This window comes from Perissodus microlepis, chromosome 14 (genome assembly GCF_051167445.1).
Source record: "Perissodus microlepis isolate ML-2025 ecotype Zambia chromosome 14, ASM5116744v1, whole genome shotgun sequence".
Taxonomy (NCBI): Eukaryota; Metazoa; Chordata; class Actinopteri; order Cichliformes; family Cichlidae; genus Perissodus; species Perissodus microlepis.
The window spans coordinates 20380614-20402577 of NC_140474.1; positions in this window are offsets into that span (position 1 = coordinate 20380614).

Below are 21964 nucleotides of genomic sequence, written 5' to 3' on the forward strand. Positions count from 1 at the left end.
GCACACACGCACTCCTCTTCAGCCGCACTCGCTCCAAAACTCCACACACGCTGCCACACCCAGGCAGGTCCCGTGATTTGGTCCAGAAGAGGGCTATCTACACACAGAAGTTAACGTTAGTTCCACAGCAAAATACATACAAGGGATTCTTTTGAAAATGCCGAGAGCACGAACTCAGGAGGTTCAACGTTCCAGCAGTGAGCTGCTCTGTGCCACTGCCTTAAATAGCAGCTGGGGAAATCAGCCAGATCAGCAGCAGGTGGACACAATCACACAGGTGCGTGGGCCAAGAGCGAGAGCCCGTAACGAGCTCCACCCAGGCAGAGAGGAGGAGGAAAGACAAGGAAAACAAAAACAAAAACGAACAACAACAACAAAACCTGTAGCCAGCGTGAGCCAACCAGAGAGACACGGGGACCGTGACAAAGAGGTTCAAATTAAAGAAAATGAAACAAGAAATAAATATCACACTCAAATAGTTATTCGTTTCTTATCCTGGCCGCTCATGTCCCGCTCATGCTGGCACACCAAAACTCTGCAAAAATCACAAAAGATTAGTGGTTTCAAAATGCAACAACAGCCTTCTGTTTAAATTTACAATAATGTGCTTAAAAATAGAGTCCACGCATTTTAAAACTCACTCGAGGGTTACCAGACAAGCAACAGATAACAATATCAGTCACTGTGTGTCATGTTTGCACATAGTGACTCTATTGTTTACTGAATTTACTATTTGTTGTTGTTTTATATCATTTTGGTTTGTTCCATCTTGTGAGGTCAATATGCGGGATTACAGTCACTAAATGTTCCAATACTGCTCATCTGAAATAGACACTGTAGGTGTTTTGAAGCAGGACATGCTGCTGCTGGTAATGGAACAAAGAAAGAGGTCAACTACACAGACAAGGTGTAATTAGAGTGCTTAACAATTTTTGGACCACCACCCGATGTAAGGTTTATGACATGGTTCCCCCAAATTAACAGTACTGACAATTACCAAAATATTTTTTTTCTGTAAAGGTTAATTCATCAGTACGTGCAACCTCTTTAATCAAAATTATATTTTTACTGCTAAAATATATTTATTGATGTTATCCATGAATTTTCATATTTAAATTTGGCCAAAAAAAGCACAAAAAAGCCCATTACTTTTTTAAACTGTAATTTTGTTGAAAATTAGAGTTTTTTATTTGCATTCTTGAACAGAAAAATAATTAAAACAACAAACAGTGGATTCGGTTTGACATTTTCTCAATAAAATATTTATTTTTGTTTTAAATAAGCAGTAAGTTTTTGATAGATTTCTAAAATATTTGTGTTGTCTTGTTTTTATTGACAGGTGGTCTAATAAATTTCTTAACACCACACCGTTATTTTAACAAGTCTTGTCTTTACAGTTTAAAAAAAAAAAAAAGCGTCTCTCTGATATTTGCAATTACACATATTAAAAGACAACTAACCAACATACCATGCTGCATAAGAATAAAATGGTTCAGTAGACAATAAAATAGCCTTTGGATCCACTACTATTAAATCACCCAATCATACTACACAATAGTTACCAGCAGTCTCATTCATCATCCAATTATGGTTACTACAGTGACTCGTAATTTATGATCATGTCACCTGGAAACAGCCACATACAGGTGTGCATGCCTAATATATTAAATAATAAATAAAGTTTGCATTCATGTAACCACAATTCCAAAAAGTTGGAACAAAGTATACAATATAAAAGAGAATTATTTTACTTGAAAATCTCATAAGAAGATAAAAAAAATAAAACATTTCAACTGAGAAAACTGTACCATTTTATGAAAAGAAAGTAATTTTTCAATTTGATTGCAAGAACTGGACTGCAGGCTGGTCAGTTCATTGATTGCACTCTTTTGTTACAAAATCATACTGTTGTAATAACCGGTAATAACTGAAGTATGTGGTTTAGCATTATCTTGATGAATCAAGCAAGGCTTTCTTTGAACAAGATATTGCCTTGAAAATTTGTTGTTCTGAAACCTGAACCTGTATATACCTTTTAACACTGATGGTACCTTTCCCAATGTGCAAGCTGACAATTCCATAGACACTAATGTAACCCCAAACAATCAGAGATGCAGCTTTTGAACTGAGCACAGATAACAAGCCGGATGGTCCCCCTCCTCTTTAGTCTGGAGGAGACAGCGTCCTCATTTTCCAAAAACAATTTCAACTTGTCTGACCACAGAACAATTTTTTCATTTTGTCTGAGTCCATTACAAAAATCCCAGAAGAGAAGATGGCCACACTTCTGGATCGTTTTTGTGTATGGCTTCTTATTTGCATCATAGAGCTTTAAACTGCATGGCAAACTGTTCTCACAGACTGTGATTTCTGGACGTGCTTCAGTGCCACCATCGGCATCCAAAATTGCATCCTGGTCCATTGCACACAAAAATTTAAACATAATATATTATTAATAAAAATAGTTATCCATTATTTTTATTTAAAATTGAATGAAAGAAAACAAAAGTTGTATGACCACCTAAGATTTAGGGCCTAGAGCATATATAAACACACAAAGCTCTGAATTATGACACCTGTATGTTATATTCTTTACTATATTGTTTTGGTAGGCTGCATTTCCTTCTTTCATTTACCTCACATGTCAGCATATTCTGCATTATTACTCTAACTCAGCACTATACACCCACAAGGAAACCTGCACACAGAGTTGCAGTTTTATTCTCCTCTCCCACTTTGCTACACACAGTAGATCAACTACCTCTAAGTAGCCCCGTGTACACATTAAATCTTCTTCTCATATATGCAGGGCATGCACACATAGTTATACTCCTTCCTGTTGCTCTAGTAGGTACAAGAGAAGCAGACCGGAGCCCCCTGTTTTCTAGCCGCGGCACCAGGTCACAGAGTTACATCAGACACAGGCGCAGTGTGAAGCGAGGCAGCATGAGAGATGAGACGAAACATAAGGATACTAAAGGAGAGGGAGGCCATACTCTGAAAACAAAAGTGGAGCAAGTGAGAGAAAGGACTGATGAGAGGACATTTGAGGGACAAAAAAAACCCCAGCGTGATAGAAGGAAAAAAAGAGATGGAGTTTGTTGGGAGGCATGTGATGAAGAGATGAAACATTTCACCCATCATTAGTGAAGTTGTGCCAGTCTCAGAAACTCCCCTGAGGCCTTGATGCAGAGGCTCGAGCAGGGGCCATGTCTTTCAACTCCACCTGGCTGCTGTTTCAATCAGTTAGCAGTACAAGAGTTTCACATTCTCTGGCACTGCTGCTGCTAACTTAAAATCACAAAATCCACTAAGCCATTTACTGTGTAACCTTCAATCCATGTTGCCTAGTAACATTGCTTGAACACTCTCATTCCAAAACAGCGTATTCATTTTTGAAAACAATCACTGTATGAGATGTACCCAGCAAATATTTGAAAACCAGAAGCGCATACACAACACAAGGCCAGCGATGGTTCAAACAATCAGCTTCTGCTCTGGTTTCTCTAACACACTTTACAGCACTCCCCTAACTTCTCTAACACCCTGGCTGCAGTGATAGGGAAGCACGATTAACATGTTACCAGAGCTGCAACAGCCCAGGTGCTCTTTACGTTCATACACAGGACATATTCAGTGTCGAACTTTGGGTCATGCAGATTTTGGAATAACTCAGGACTCCAAGTAGCGGGCTTGCCACATTTTTTATTACTTGTGTGTAAAACATGGACTTAAAAATATACGTGCATTGGCAGGAAGGAGGAATATGCTCCAAAGGACACATAAGAGAAAAACATAAGCAGACACAGAACAAATCCTTCTTAATTCTTGTGAATTAAAGGTTGTGGCATGCTCCCAGTTGGACAGGCGGGATAAATTCAGGTGGGAGAAGTGAAAATACGGCAAACAAGACATTTAACAGCTGTACTAGAGGAGCTGCCAGGTGTGAATATATAACTGTGCAAGTGCAAACCAGGGAACATTTGTAAAAAAAAAAAGGGAGGGAGGGGAGACAAAAGGCATTCATACTTGCAAAACCATTAAAAAAAACAAGGAAAAAATGCTCAAATATGATTGCCCCTGCCAACAAAAGTTTATAATTACATTTTTAGCTCACCTTTATTTTTATTTAAACAGAGAATATGCGTAGTTTTTAATTACCTTTCAAAGACACTGCTGGCAATGAACATGCAGTGCCTTTCCAAATGAATACAGTGGCATATTTATGCAGTATTTAGACAAAACAGTGGTTCCACCTGTACTCTGGTAAAGTCTCGTACAATTTTGTATGTGATGACTGAGTCATTACCATAACTAACACTTTACCATACAAGTTGCACAATCTTTTACAACCTTCAGAATTTTTTTATGCTCAAAAGGTCATGTGAGTGAATAAAGTAAGCTCTGCACTATCAAGTTTTCTTGAAGTTGTATATTTACCCATGGTGTTTGACTAAATGTTTGGATTGCTGCTAAAAGAATATATATTTATAATGCATTTATGCTTTTGTTTAACATCTCAGAGCAGGAAGAAAATTTACTGAGCATTTCCTTTTTTTGCTTTAAAGCATTACTTTAAATTGTGTGATTACTTAACATAAAATACAACACTGAAATGGTACAACAAAATGCACCATTTCTCAGTTCTCTCACTCAACCAAAGTAGCCATTTTTCTTAAATTCTGGCTCTGCCATAAATTGTTATTTGACTTGCTGAAATATTTACTATGTACCCATGACAGTATTTCAGTCTCTACATTCCTAGCTGGATTAATTTAAGAAGAATAGAGAAAACATGTTTAGTTCTCAACTGGAAAAGGGTGGAGTGCCCATTCCAGGTTGAGAAGGAGTTGCTGACCCACCTGGAGGATCTTGTTCTTGATTGAAGAGAGAGTGGAGTGGGAGATTGACAGGTGGATTGATCCAGTGAAGTGGGTGCTGTACCAGTCTGTTGAAGTGAAGAATGAGCTGTGGGTAGTAACCAAAAGAATGTGATTTCACATACAAATAGCTGAAATTAGCTTTCCCTGAAGGGTCTCTGGGCTCTTCCTTCAAGATAGGGTGAGATACAACTGCTGCTACTCATCCGCACTGAAATGAGCCAGTGGACAAGTTTGGCCATCTTATTAGGATGGCTCCTAGATGGTGAAGTGTTCTGGGCATCCCCTACTGGGAGAAGGCCCCTGGGTAGACCCAGGACAGGCTGGAGAGTTTCTCTGTTGCCTATGTAATGCAATGAGCTGGTCCCAGCGAAGTGGATTGATGGTACAAAGATGAATCTGACTGATCAGTTTGTTTCTAGTCATTCAGTATGTCTTAGTCTTTTAGGCACCATATTCTAAATAACTACAGGATTTTCCTATGTTGTTGCTACGTTGTATACATTCTGCTGCTTTAGCTGCAAATGAGGTACTTTTTATCCTCTACCTTATATAATAATCAGTGTGTATGAAGCATATAGACTGACTCAAATAAGCATGCACACATGAACACAATGCATTTTCTAATAACACATGTTCATATGCATACTGCCTACTCATACTCACACAACATAAGAAAAAAGGAAATCAAGACGAGAGTGTAATTGCAACCTAAATCCAGTGATTAGAGGGTGTGAAGCGAAGTGAAGCTGATCAGCTGATTTGGTTGATTAGCCTGATGCTGACAACTTTAATTCACTGCACAGAGTCAAACAGAGGACATGTCAGCATAAAAAAAATGTGCCATGCTCTCTGTTTTGGAGACTTAAACACAGACTTAACAATGTGGTGTATGCTGCACAGTGTAGCGAGGAATGCCCAGACCTCTACATTGGAGAGACCAAACAGCCACTTCACAAGCGCATGGCACAACATAGAAGAGCCACCTCCACAGGACAAGACTCAGCAGTCCATCTGCATCTTAAGGACAAAGGTCACTCTTTCAAGGATGCCAATGTTCACATTTTGGACAGAGAGGACAGATGGTTTGAAAGAGGAGTGAAAGAAGCCATCTATGTCCACTGTGAGCGACCATCTTTGAACAGAGGCGGTGGTTTACGACACCAACTCTCTGCCATCTATAATCCAGTTTTGAGTTCCCTCCCCAGACGCCTTAACGCCCACTCACATCCTGGGCCATCTGACCTCAGGAATTCACATGATAAGGTGGGGCCAGGTTTCACAATGAGCTCACCCGAAACCCTGGCTGATTGGGACCCACACCCGTTTTCACACCTTGGCTCAGGTGATTAAAGGATCATCAGGGGGTCCTTTTGTCCCTCTTTGGAGGGAAACTCCCACTGGGTTTAAATCTGGGACTCTCCACCATTTGACCTTAGAACTGAAGAAGCTTCTCGGATGAGAGGTGAAACGTCTTCAAGCAACTCAAAGAAGTCCAGACGCTTTTCTTTGCAAGCTCCTTTGACTCTCCTTCTCTTAGCGAGTAGCATCTTGGCCGAGTTTGAACTAGTGAATTATAACTTTGCATTTTTAGTGTTAAGTATAATTTGTTTTTTAAAATAGATCTCTAGAATATAGATCAGAAATAGATCATGCTTAAACATTCAAACCATCCTTTTTCAACTTCCTTTAGTCCATTTGTCTATGTCTTTTTTAGATGGCCTGGTTGAGGGCTATAGGGCCTACAGTCCTGGTTGCTTTCTGTATTTTTTTAATGAAATTTCATTATCTCCAACTGCAAAATCCTCCAGAAGTTTGACAAAAGGTCAAACTACAGAGCCCAGTTCTCAGAGGGGTGGTAAACTCTCTTCCTGTTTTTGATGAGTCTCTTGGCACTGAATTGCTGATAATTTGATGGAGTTGCCAGAAGTGAGGATACCCTACATGTGGCGAGGAGGTTGTAGTTATGAATATGAGAGCTCTGCCTCTCCCCACTGTGCTGAGGCTGAAGGGCAGTCTCGTTCATGTAAAGGGTCTTAATTTAAGAGCAGTAGATCAAGGAGAGTGACTGTTAGTGGGCCAAATGGCTGTTTGACTGGACACTACAGTAAAGAGGGAAAAAAACACTAGAGAAGGATGATTGCAACTTCTGTAGGATTTTTTTTGTTTTTTTACATAAATCTATACCTTGTCCCCATGTCAGCTGCACCACAAAAAGGCGTAGGAGTGTACTAGCAGGGAGATGCAGCATGACATGTAATACCAAAAGGTTGGTATTACATTTACACTGAAAAATTATTTTATCTTGAAGTTGAAAAAGATTTTTTTTTCCTAAACCAAACTTCACTGGTGCGTGACTGATTGGCAAGACTTTTGAAGGCTGCAGTCCTTTCACTGGTGATAGAGTTAGTAGTTGGGTAAACATGGAAGATAATTCTCATTTTATGTACTGCAGCAGTTACCAGTTAAAAAATGTAACATTACCGACCACCAGCTTGTTCCTCAGACTGGATAATTATCTGATGTTTGGAAGTACATCAGGGCCAGTGATGTAAATGTAAATGTATGAACAGATCATATGCAAAGAGTGTTGTACAGTCACGTCTGCATCACAAAGCAACAACTAACTTATTCAACCGCCTGAAAACATGTCACAAACTGCAGGATAATTAATGCATGAAGGCCAGGAAAAACAGTGCAACAGTTGCTAAAGTAAATCGCCCTACATCAATTCAAACCTCCATAAATGCAAGCCAGCTAACAAAGCGGTGTGTGAATCATCAGTGCAATCACGCTTCATTTGTCCAAAGATGTGTGTAATAAACACAGAGTAATGAAGGCTTCAGAAAAATGGTTAATATATTTTTCGAAAGTGGCTATGCCTGCGCCGTAAGCAAGACATCGCAGGGGAAAAGTAGAGTGATGTCACAGCTGTCAAACAGCTGGTTAGGAGCTTTGTTCAGACCCATCATGCATGCACAATGAATGGACTGAAATACTTTGTAATATTTTTGTGCAAAAAATAATTTACAAGGATTAATAGACAGGTTTATAATACAATTGCAGTTTTTCTTGTAAGAGATGCTTGGGTGAACAAAAAGGACCAATTTTATTTTGAGGCAGTGGTGCTTTTATGTGACAATGTAATGAAACTTTGTTAACAAAAACAATGAATAACCATGACAAATAATCGTGAAATCAAAATTGATTAAAATAAATGTGATTTTGTCTATAATTGTGCAAATCTAACCAGAACTACTGAAATAGGATACAGCCAGGGATCATCTGATCATCTGTGCAACCAACTACTTACCAAATGCAATTGTCACTACACACTGCAAACCAAACTTGTGTCCTTATGCCAGCGGTCCCAAACCTTTTTTGCGCCTCAGACCAGTTTAAGTCCTACAATATTTTAATCAATTTTACAGACTGGCCTATAAGGTGTTGTGGATAAATACAACAAAATAAAACCAGTACCGGTACCAAAAAAGAAGATTCATTCATAACATACGGGAAAAGACTGAGTTAACGATAAAAAACGATTAAAAAATAACAATAAAAAACAATAAAAACCCTGAAAACCATCAATTTTACACCCGAGCCTCAACTCTCGTGGCCCGGTACCAAACAAAGCAGCGGTCCCCATCCCCAGGTCTGGAGGTTGGGGACCGCTGCTTTGTGCTACACTAACAAGACTGATCTCTCCCCTACTAAGAGGAAAAGCTAAAACAAAAACACCAACTTTCAGGAGCCCAAATAAAACAAAAGGACAGCTCAGTAAAAATGCATGCCTAATAAGTTAAAACCCAACAGTCTCAAGCTAAAATAAAATAAAACAGCCTAAATAAGATAGCAGCAAAGGAATCCTATAAAAAGAAGAACAATTGTTATCCAGGGTTCATACAGGCCAAACTACAGACTTAATGTGCAATCCACCAGTCACCAAGAGATACAACAGAGCTGGTCCACTAACACCAGGATCAGACAATGACAAAAAGGGAGTTGCTAAACATGCTTTGCTAATTAGCCTAAACACATTAAATCCTTTTCCCATTATACCTGTTACATACCACTGTCATCTGCAGCCGGAGTGAGCCAGAAAGCCAAGAGACACAGAACACTAGTATGCAATTGTGTTTTATAATCAAGCTGTGATTTGGGGAGCTAGAGGAGGAGTCAGGGTTAATGCAGTGTTCAATAGCACTGCTTGGCAAGGAGCACTTTACACCGGGAGAGTTCAGCACCACAGCGTCAACGCTTAACACATTCATTAGATCACATGTCATTAAGACAGCAAAAGACAAATATTTTAGAAATTTGTCAAAAACATTTTGATTGTAAAACTTATTTATTAATCAAATAACAAACTGAATCCACATTTTTATACCCACACTGCACTTTTAAGAGAAGTCAGGTATTAATCAAGCATAACATTCATCCACTACCACAAGTATCTTATGGCTGTATACGTTAAGTAGCTTAACCAAAAATTAACAATGTGCTTTTGTTGTTACTTTTTCTTTCTTTTGAATACAGAAAATTCATTAAAAATATAATTTTGCTTAAAAATTCTGATATACTTTTTTAGGGTTGCTAAAAACTGGTTGTTGTACCTGGCTAAGAACGTTAACCCTTCAGTAGCTTTTCTGGAGTTATAGTAATAGATAGTTATCTTTGATGTCTTTTATCTAATTAAGTCCTGAGAAACTCTTGTGTTGCCATTTAAAAACTTCTTACTGATGAAGTACAGAGTCACGAATAAGTAAATAATACTCAAAGGTATCTTTTTAGTCACAAAAGCCCTATCATCTTCTGATCACCAATTTAGATCAAAAGCATACTAGATACAGATAGTTTTAATCAATCATTCCCTGTTTAGTGGCTAAATCGACAGTACAGTCTGCCATTAACTTTAGCACACATACAGTTACGGAAGAGCTATAATAAGTGGGTAAACATGTGTGGGTCAACACACTTTTGCAATTGAAAGGTCTACTTTTTTTTAGTAGCCTACACTGTTCTCCAGCCCCCAGAGAGAAATTAGATTTCTAGGTTTAGTAAAAACAAAAGCACTAAAACACAATAGAACAATGGCTCTTTTGTATGGAGCTGAAACAAATGCTTCTGCCAATGTAATGGTCTCATTGCTGCCCAGACCACACAGTGCTGCGCCTGACTGATTGATTTTTTAGGAGCAACATTTGTACAGTAGTTGTTATATGTTATGTTATGCTAATGCTCCCACCTCACAGATAATTTTCATTTGGCATTCGGCTGACTCTTAAACAGAAAAGATTTTTCATTCAAGGGCAAACAGACATTTAATTGTCAGTGCATTCAGGGAAGGCTTCTTAGCAGACACTGAGCTGTACAGACACTTTAACAATTACATTTAATTAACTCAGAGGGACTTTATCTGGGGTTGTTTCCACAAATATGGCAACAGTGCTTTAAGCAGTCATCATACCACCATAGGTAAACAGCAGTCCTATTTGTGGTGATCTTAATACAACTATTTGTTGTCTCAAGTGAATATAACAGATGGCTTACTCAGTGGGAGGTCAATGGGCCTTTAATTTGTTGTGTCAACATTTTATTTCACATATATAACAAGCCCGTTTCAGTTATTGCAGTACAAGCTTATTTTTTTCCAGTGCGTTGCTGCGGGATGAACACTGTGCACTGGACTCTGACAATCCAGGGCCATAGATTACTGGGACCCTGTTTTAATGAAGTAGCTGGATGTCGAGGAGATTTGCAGCGGATAGTAAATAAGGATAAAAACTCTGCTGAAGTGCAGCCTTATCATTTTCTACATGTAAGCAAACTGTCTGTCTAAAGTCAGCACTGTTAGTGTAGCGACAACGTGATGTTCGTGTTACAGCAGGTTACATTCGGTCCTATTTTCACTGTGGTGCTAAGAGGTAATTTTATGTAGCGAGTAAATGATCTGTAAGGTGATCTCCTCTAACAGCAGATTAAAAATAAAATAAAATAAAACATACTGTTGCCATGTCCTGTTAGCTACGAAACAGCTATAGGACAGTGGCAGAATAGCTATAAAAAGAAAGTGTAGAGCTACAGGAGGTAATCTGCCAGGGCTCAGAGGAGCCGAGCACCAGGCAGACCGACGGATGATGATGAATGTGTGTACATGCATGTGTTTGTGTGTCTGTGGGGGGTGTAGTGACCCAGTCACCAGCAGGGTAGTGGATAAAGAGGCTAAAACAGTGACCCAACTGTAAACCTCTCAGCCAAGTCACATTGGGCTTAGCTTAGAGGGTTCACATTTGCAGCTGTACTTTCATTTCATAAAGCAGCATCCGCCCGAATAATTTTGTGTCCTCACTCCCCAAAAAATACTTCTAAAAGAATGAGTCACTGAATTTTCCCTAAATCATCGCACTCATCCCAAAAATAGTACTTTTTGGCCCAGGCAATTCTGTTAAAACAAATCCACCATGAGTAGGTGGTGGTTCTATCAGCAAACACTAGCTACAGCCATCATCTGTAAAAATGGGTGTCATTTTAAAAGCATTTTTTCCCCAGTGGTTCATAGGTTCTGTTTCTGTTATCCAAGTAATATGACATTAAGAAAATGAAAATAAATAAATCGGGGTGGTAGATGTTGTTTTTATAAAGAAGTAGATAGATGTGGGAGTCATGGTCTTGCACTTTTGCTTTTTCCAAGGTCGGGTTGGTTTGTCACACCTGCTATCCGTCAGTTTACTGCTGATATTTAAGGACCAGCTCCAGCATCCACTCTGTCAGATTTTCTTCCTCATAGTAACCAGGCTCATCCATGAAGCCACACTTAATGTCTCTGTTTCCTTGCTATCCAGTGTCTCCTCTGTGGCTGAAGAGCAGCTCCTTCTCTCCAGTAACACCTACCTGTCCCTGTTGAGGTAGTCAAATCCTTTTAGATTCCTCATCAGAAAACTCACTGAAACAACTCACCTTCCTGCACAGACAAGGAACAGTTCTGTGGAAATCTTGTCAGTGGATTAACCGAGACTGACCTACTGCTCGTCTCTCACAGGGGCTCCAGTCCCCATAACCACTTAGCTTTGTTGCTATTTAGGTGTTCAACACTACATCTTTATATACAGCAAAATGCATTTACATCTGTGTATGATTAAAGGACCACATCAACCTTTCATTATCTAAATAAACGATTGTACTACTACACTCATCAGCCAGACTCTGTACACCTTGTTCAATCAAACATACACCCTCATAGTAAAACATGGTTTTACCTGTAGAATAATATCCTTCTGACAACAACACATATAACTAATTCAAATAGCTAATTTAAACAATTTGTTTTCCAACATTAATCTTCTGATAGTCCCTAAACACAGTAAAGTTGGCTTCATCGGTTCATATCTTCAATTTGAAGATATCAAATAAAAGTGTATTAAACAAGTTATATTATTGTTGCCGTCATAAAATAAAAATGCTATAATACATTGTTACAGGTGCATAAAGCCTACAAATGGGTCATTATTGAGTTATTGGTAGATTGTTGCTAGGCAACATGATGAAATCATAATATCTGGTATGGATAAAAACCTGTTAAAGTGGGCTGAAACAGACTGCTTTGTGGAGCGACCAGAACTATCTACTCACAAATAAAGCACAGCAGAGTGTGGGTTTAGTAAATGATTCTGTGCCAGAGTTCAACCGACAGCTCAATTAGTGCCACAATCCCCACAAAACAAATTACTGAGTGATTTATCACTTCAACAATACCATTTCAATTAGCTATCTTTTATCTATTGTGGTTAACTTTTTAGATTGCAGGCAACAGTGATTTAGTGTCAGATTTCCAAACTTTTCCGATCTGTGACTCCATGACAGATGGAAATTTTTCAAAGACAGATATTTTATGAGTTTTCTCAGTTTGCCCAAGATCTGAAAGCCTGCTGAACAAGATCTAAACAAGTATTATTTGTTTGTCTTGTCTTGTATGAATGTATTTCTTTTGTTTCTCCTTGTCCCTGTCTACTTGGGCGTGACTTAGCCAATTAACCAATACCTACCTATTATATGTCAGCTGACCTATCTATGAAGTTTTGACTGGTTAATTTGAAATTTTGTTCTCTTTCCTGTCTTGTATTTAAGCAATTTTTACAATGTTTTACTATGACCCTGATGAAGGCCACAAGCCAAAACGCGTTGCTCAATTATTAAAGTTGTTCATCTTCCCTCAAGTGTTGCTGGAGTTCCTGCTTTGTGAATTCTTTCATCCTCTCCATGCACCTTGGAAGCAGGTGAAGTTGTGCCAGAAAATTTTTGCTGCATCCTGTCTACTGTTTTGCAAAAAGCAGCCAAACAAACCAAAACAGTGTTAAATAAAACATAATTTAAACAACTGTGAAGAACCACATGTAAATTGCTCTGTTTCTGCACAATTGTAGTATGTTAACAGTTAAAAAAATACTCCTCCTGTAAGACAAACAGATATATTCTTTAACTATTTAATTGTTTTTTGTTGATGGTCGATTTCTTATCATGGTTCCATCTAATAGATTCCCTGCCTTTCTTCAGCATTATAAACACGAGCATCACTTAGTATCTTCTCATTCTTTTTTATATAATACAGATTTAATACGGATTTTATGAAAAAAAGACAAAGCCAGACAGTTAATGATTATGTGCTGCTTTGTGCATCACAGAATCAGTGTGAAACAAATAATAAAAATAAACATCACATTTATATAACATGAAATCATCTGTGGGACGATGTTTTGTTTTCTCTTCAGCTCTGTTGCGCTGGGAGTGTATATGTGTGTGAAAGGGTTTAGTGATATTTGAAATCAGAAAAAAATAGAGCTCACTAAATATCAGGGAGAAATATGGAGATAGATAGGGTTGCCGTATGAGGCGAACAAAGGAGAGTGAAGCGACGGAGGTGAGGAGCAGAGTGTAACTGGGAGGCAGCGTGAATGATGGATGGATGATGGGCAATAGGTAGGAGTGAGGAAGGAGGGTGGGTGGGATGCAGGGAAAATGGAGGGAGCGATGTAGGAATGATGGTGGGAGTATAGAGAGAAAGGAAGAGGGAGGGGGGAACAACAGTGGGAAGCATGGAGGAGGAACAGTATGTCATGCATTGTTTTATTCTCATCCAGAGGCCAGTGAGAGGAGGCAGATACCTGCTGATTATTCTGTTGTATTATCTAACACTAAAGACCGAAAATGTGTTTGTTTGCGTATTTGCACAGTGTTAGATAAGGACCGCTGTTGGAATGAAGCAAACATTTACACTGTTGTTACCCACTTCACTTCCGTTTCACCTCACCTTTTCTCAGCTTTATACCCTGATTGTTCTCTTCTCTTTCGTCTTCATTTTTCTTCCACGGTTACCCTTTGACTTGCCCTGTCATATTTTCTGTCTCTCTCCTATTTGAACTCCTCTCTTCCTATCCAGTATTTGCTCCCTTTTCTTTCCTCATCCCATTTTCTGCAGTATTCTAGAAACTTCACATTTTATATTAGAGCTCCAACAAAGAAAAAAATTCCTACAAGATGTCTAAACTGGACAATGAACACGTAGAGTGCAAAGAGAGGGCATAGATAGGTTGTTGAGGTAAATAAATTACCTAAACGTGACATGCATCGCTGCATCTATCAGTTGTACAGGTCTTTAATTCTGCACCTTGTGTTTATATGCTACCTTGATACAGTCTAATATGCGGCCAGATAATATAAATTCAATCCAAAACACTCACATATCCTGTATACATAAATTGAAATATGTTGTCTAGCACTACAGTATGACATGACTTCAGTTCACGTGTTGGAAATGAGCATTTTCCACATCTCTTCTCCTCAAAGGGAAAAAGGTAAAGCTTCTATGAGGAGATGGGCATGCTACCATACGAAAATGAATGTTTTATAAGGCTTATTTTGTCTCTTGACACATTGCTGAATGTTTATGGGCCAAAGGGAGGTAGCCCAATGCCAAATGCGACCACGTTTGCACATCAATGTGTGTTAATGTGATGTATATGCATGCACTGTAACACGTTTGAATTCAGGAATGTGGGTGATTAAGTGTGTGCAAACCCTGTTGAAAGCTACATGAGATGTGCAAGTTTAAAATGTTTCCCATTCCTTTAGTTTAGAAAGCAAATTCCACAGTAACCCAGCCACCAGTGAGTTAGCATATGACTAACGACAGCTGATGACACATTCCTCTGAAAATGACAATCTGTTTTACTGAGCAAGCAATAATAGTAGATAATAGTACATCTCACATTCGGTGACAAAACTCAATGGCACTGAAAGCAAAGAAATCTTTCCCTGAATATTTGACAAAATAGCAAATTACAAAGACAGACAAACATCGTGGCTGTTAGTAACGAGCTGGGTTGCCACTACAATGGTTTTGTAATGCACTGTCTATGATTCTCTAAGTATATGAAGGTCTGTTGGATTGGTGGAACTTCACACCCCATAAAAATATTCTCTAATTTGGTGTTTTGATGATCATGGAAGGGAGTGGGTAGCATTTTGGTCCAAAAACTCTCGTAGGTATTTAGCTAGGTTGAGATCTGTTGACTGTGAAGGCTGTAGCATATGATTCACACCATTTTCATCCTCATTAAAACCAATTAGTGACAGCTCATGCACTGTGGATGGAAGCATTGTGATCCTGGAAACGGGTGTTGTGTTGCATGAGTGAAAGAAAATTATTCACAGAGATTAACAGAGACACTTAGAAATCTGTCATCATAGAATGATCATTTATATCAACTGTGCAATGACCTTAAAAACTCAGAGCACAATTTCAGTAAAATGCTCTCCACATCATAACCAGATGCTATCACTGTAGAGTAAAGGGCTCAAACTCTTCCTGTGTTACCCATCTGTCTGTAAATCTGTGTGGAAGCGGAAGTTCCACGTACATTATATAATATAATAAAATTTAAAAAGACGCAAATACACAAAAAGAACCCTGCTGCCTGTTTAGGAGTCATTCATGTAATTTGTTGAGGTACTATACAATGAAAATCCCAGAAGTCACAAATTGAACACAAATATCCTGTTTGTGTCCTCATTAGAATAGGATTTGTGTTGGTATGTGAAACTGTAGCAGTAGTAGTAGTCCTATATTGTTAACTGATAATTATGTGACAATGGATTTCAGGTCATTTTACAGAGTGATGCAACGATAATGTAATGAATGAGTAGTGATAAGAATCAATAAACAGTTCTTGCACATAACCAGTTCTCAGTAGTTTGATTCCTTAGAATTGTTAGTCTGCTTGCCTAGTGAGCCCACTTATCGGTTCCACTTGTATTTGCTGCAATCAACTGATTTTAGTTCGTGTGCTGGAAGAGGAAAAGAGTGTAGTCTACAGTGTAGATATGGACATTGCTTTTATTTATAAAGAACGAGAGCACAATGCGCCAACTACATCCAGGGAAGACACAACTGCATTATGCTGCAAACACAACTTCAGCTTTTTGCAAGCATTTGCACTGACGCTAAGCTAGCCCAAAATGACATTAGCTAAGTACACGCCAACCCCAGTCCAGTAGCCTGACCTTCAACTGCAACAGGTACCAAACTGATGAGCATTCAGGCTTGCAACCTCTGTTTCCACCTATTCATGTTTCTAAAGTAGACTGAGGTGATCGCTTTAAAGTTTCTTTATGCTGGCTTTCATCTTTGCTTTGTGTTCATGCCTTCATACTTAGAGCAAGCCTATATGTATGTCTTCATTAGCACAGGGATTTGGGGTGGTGTGTGGGACTGTAGGTTATTGGTTTATATTGTTAAATGGTAATTATGAGCATTTCACGTCATTTTATGGAAAAACACAAACGTACTTCCAACATACTGCATTACTGTGTAATATGTGTAATATATTACTTATTCTGAGGATATACATATTGGTTGCGTGTCTCTCTGCCCTGTCATGAGCTGGTAATTTTTTCAGGATGTACTCAGCCTCTTGCCCAGTGTTAGCTGGGGTTAGCTCCAGAACCTCAGGGACCGTACTGGATAAGCAGTTAAAGAAATTCATGGATTGATAGTTGGGTTCCATTTTAATTATTTTATAAGTGATTAAACATCCCTTAGGTGAAACCTGTCTTCTTTAAACCTCTGATATCTGGAGTCTCTGTGTAAAGGGTCCTTAATACCTTTAGGGAAAAAATAGCTGTTTATACCTATGTGACATTTCTCAAACGGACTCAGGTGCAGACCAGGAATCCTTTGCAAAGAAGAAGTGATGTTATTTGGAGTGAAACACCAAGTGCAAATATGTACAATGTGCAGGGAGGGGTCCAGAGCTCCGGGGTCAGTGGGGAAAAGGAAAGGTCCACACATACACAACTCTCCTCGAAATTCCGCTCTACTGTTTCCGCAGACAATCATGCTACCACACACTTCGCCACCCAACACTCACGGGTCTCTCGGGTTTACAGGGACAGTTCCAGGGAAGATCTATAAAAAAATTCGTCTTTCAAATACTGCTTTCCAGAACTGGCCACACCAGTAAATTTGGAAGAAAATAAAATGCCAAAGTTAAGCCCAATCCCCAGATTTTATGACTGCATCTACATAAGTCTTGCAACTGTTGATGTTAGGAAATCAGACAGAGATTGCTGAGAAGGCAAAGACAAGACTTTTCAGTCCAGACTAGATTTTACTTTGGACAGACAAATCAAACATGCAGTTGTTTTGCTTCATAACTGAAGGAATGTTTGGCACAGACCAAATAAGCTTTTGAGGTAAACCCTTAAACCAACTGTGAAGCATCGCGCTTCCAAATATCATAGTTTGTGGTTGCTTCACCGCCTCAACGCTGAAGCTTGTAACGATTGTTTAAGCAATAGATTAAGCTTCATATTAAACATAATATATATTGTAATATATCTATATCACTAAAGCACTTCTGGATGGATGCAAACTGCATTTCGTTGCCCTGTACCTGTGCATGTGCAATGACAATAAAGTTGAATTCTATTCTATTCTATTCTATTCTAATTCAATTCCATTTGTCCAACAATTTAAGTTATCATATATGTAGACCTTTATAATGTATAATGACTATTTAATGTATTTTAGCAATGCAAACAAATTCACAAAATGGAACGACAGATATTTCATCAAACTGACATCAGAGATCAGTGGGTTATAAAAATTATAAATAAAAACAAGGCAATAAAATCTCATAATACCAAATGTGCACTTACATTAGCAATTATAAAAATATATTGGTTTAATTCTAGAACAATCTTTATTAATCAATGTCCACGGGAAAATATAAATATATTTTAACTACCATATGTTAATATTGTACAGTATGTGCAGTACATATATCAGCCACTGATACAGATATATTAATAAGATACAACCTGGCTACATCCAAAATATCCCTAAGCTTTCAATTCATTTATAGTGCTTCCTTTGTAACTGCCAAAATATCTTCTAATGGGTGTTTCTTCAATCTGTGCGATCACAGTGTCTTAAACCCACCATCCCTGCATGAAAGCTATCCTACTGGCAATGCTGCATTTCTAAGCATCTACGCATTTCTAAAAAGGTTTTTGAGGAGGCAGTGAGCAGGGTTATGGGTGAGCTGTAAGGGATAAGATAATGGGATAGACATGCCTGTTCTGTTTGATAACCGTTTTAGCTCTGTTTTCTTTGCCCATGATTCACAGATTCATTGTACTTTTCTAGGCTGTGAGTGTATGGTAAGTGTGTGAAATAGAAGGTGAAAAGGCAGAGATTTTAGGTTGCCTCGTGTTTCATACTGGTCCAACTGTGAATTTTGTAATTTAGTCAGACTTAATGAAATCATTCGGGTTCAAGTTTGTTACCTCAAGTGATGTGGAATCTTGAATTAACAATTAAAGAGACAAACATATGCAGCAGTAAGTTCTTTGGATATATTGTGCTGCACAGAAGAACTATTATCGGTGAGTATCTGGAAAACAAAGTGGATTGGGTAAGTGTTACATTAAAAAAAGAGTTTGTACACATAATTTGAATGTAATATTCGTGCATTGCAACTGATTGTGTTGAGATGACAAACAGATTTTTGACATTGGTTAGATGAAAGCTTATCTAGTACACAAGACTAAAGTGCACAAGCCTGTCATTTATATCTGTAATATTTGTACTGTATTGATTTACCCCAAAACCACCAAAAAACATACCTGAAATAAACTTAAATAATCCTTTAAAATATGTTATATGTCTTATATATTTCAAGTTTTCATTTGTTTAGGTAATTATGCAAACTGAGTGTATTTTATTCACAAATGCATAAAGATGTATGCACTGTATTTGTGTGAGTCACCTAAAACAATTAAAATATGAAGTGTGCCATTGATGCTGCTGCAACACTTACTGAAAAAACAAAAACAAGAACAACAAATACACAAGTGTGCATTATCCTGACAGAATCTACAAGAATGTAAGCAGGTAGGAAGAGCAGGGCAGCAGATGTCTCCATTAGGAAACAAAGTCCATTGTCCTGCAAAAACAGAGCGTACTATCAAAGCCCAGCACTTGCAGCACTCTCCTGGCACTATTTGGACTTCTGCTTGAAATATAAACACAGCAAATCCATTTGCAGACACGACGAAATAAATAAATAAGTTTGAAAATCTGTCCCAAAGACAAAAAAAGTGCAGTAGGTCAGCACGACACTTTAAATTAGTAAAGATTAGGGAATGGACATGTGGTGTACAGTGACACATACTGTACACTGTGAGACATCCTGACACAACTGCATATACAACAGACAACCACACCTACAGAGACCAACACAAACACAGCGAAGTACATCCACACATGGTGAAATACTTCCTCAGCAATACAGCACTGCCAAAAAACCCACACACTTAAAATGTTTAATGCCTGTGAACAACTTTCTAAACTTCTTTTTTATTCATAAATAGAATTTCAAATCACTGCCCTAATTTCTTTTCTCCCTTCTTTTCTTTTTCTGGCTCACTCGGTTGCGTCTATCCTCACATTTGCAGTTGAAATGAAGATTGTGTTTTCACAGCAATGCAGAGCAGACCTCTTCAAAATTGGCACCCTTAATAATTCAGCGTTTGAATAAATCTGAATGTTGCTGCATGTGATTGGGTGCATGTAGAGTAAGACAGTTTGTGAAAGAGAGCGGAGTGACGGGGGAGGAGGACAGAGTTTGTGAAAGAAAGAAGACAGAAAACGGGAGCAGGAGAAAGAGATTAAGGCAATTCAAGGGAGTTGTAATAAGGTTTGACAAGCCTTTTAAGACTTGCACTTAAAGGCTACTGAGTGTGCAAGCGTGGTAAGAAAGAGTGGATGTGCTTGCTTGTTTGTGTACTGTAAACTGGAAGCATCCTCTGCGATACCATTTAAACAAGAAGCACAAATACAGAAACACACACTCAGAGCCTGGTTTTGTTTTAGAGAAAAATATCCACTTAGCTACATATTTACTAGTAACTGCTTAGATGTGCTGTTGTTGTTACCTTAAGACCGAGCCAGAAACAGGCTAACTACTTCAACTACTTCAAGACTTCATGCTGTGTTGCGTTAGCAAGCTGTTAACTATCATTCATTCAAGAAAAATATTCAAATCTATAATAGTACAATGTGAAGTGTGTTTTTATTCATTGTGTTTTATTTCTTTAGTGCCATCTTTATTGAATTATGGTGCTGAGCTACATTCATAGCACTGGTGTAACTCATAAAGCAAAACTACATCTTAGGGACTTTTTAGAATATGCTTCAAAATTGCATGTCTGCGCTTCTTTAGTTTGTGTGTCTCCTTGTGTACTGGAGTGTGCATTAGGTGAAATGGCTGTATACAAAGGGGTTGTTTTCCCTGTGTGAGCACAATGAAACATGCTGTGTGTACTGGTGGTCTATAGCTGGGTTTAAGCGAGGCATGCAGTGTGAACAGCATTCAAGCTGTCAACCAGGTTCGCTACAAAGGAACAGAAGTAGACAGAAAATCAGAAACACGCCATCCTTTCTTCTAAAAGAGTGTGTGTTATAACACTCACAGTGACAGAGCCCTGAGCTTAAAGAAGTGGGTGTGGGCTGTGGGTGGGCTAGTTTCCACTGAATTTCAAATGGATCTGACAAACAACAAAAAAGTTGATGTGGCATTTTCAAATGTAGGGCAGTCATATTGGCACACAGAAGAAACACAGAAGGCAACATGTATGAGGCTGTAAGTAGTGCGCTGAGATGAGTGATTCAGTGGGAGTGGAGTTTCCGTGTGAGGAATGAAAAAAGGGGGAAAATGGTGACGCTGCAGTTAGGATTCAAAGCATCAGCAATACTGCACATTTATCACGTAACCCTGTTGGGATGTATAATCTTCTGCTTAGTTCTCACATCCAGTGCATTTAACTCAAATTGTAAAACAAAATATCTTTCTTTCTAAATTTTCATTCCTACTCTACATTTTGTTTTTTTAAAGCTGAATATTTGATTCATTTGCTACTCAGAGCTGTAGTTACACTCTTTGTCTATAGAAAGCACAGAATGAGCTGCATGTCAGAGGGCAACAGTTCTAGTACTCTGGTCGCGTGTGAGCTGAGCTGGGGGTCACCTGTGCTTTGGAAGCACTCAGAGACATTACATTACACTCACTATAATTATGCACATAACATGCAGGGTAATAGATATGAAGTGTAAATATACACTCTGGGTCAAGTTTATTGGCACGGTACAGCTTGAACAAAACACAAGAGCCATTCTGTTTTGAGTAGTATATTGGGATATTAATATATTAGAGCTATTTGTTTATATTTTTGCAATATTTTTGTAATATTTCGTAATATATTGTCTAATTTTGGTACTTTAACTCGTCAGTTATCGTTCTCATTGTCTTGAAGCAACTGTGGCCACATAATTTCCTCAGGGATTATTAAAGTATTGTGATTCTGATTCCTGTTAAGACACTTGGGATAACAAAAACAATAACACGTATGTTCTGTCAGTTGGTTTACATGGTTAAAGAAGCATGTTTAAAGTTTCTGTGCAGGCTTCACTAGTTCCCCGGTGTTTTGAACAGTGAAAATAGCGAGCCACTGCTTTCACTCAGAGT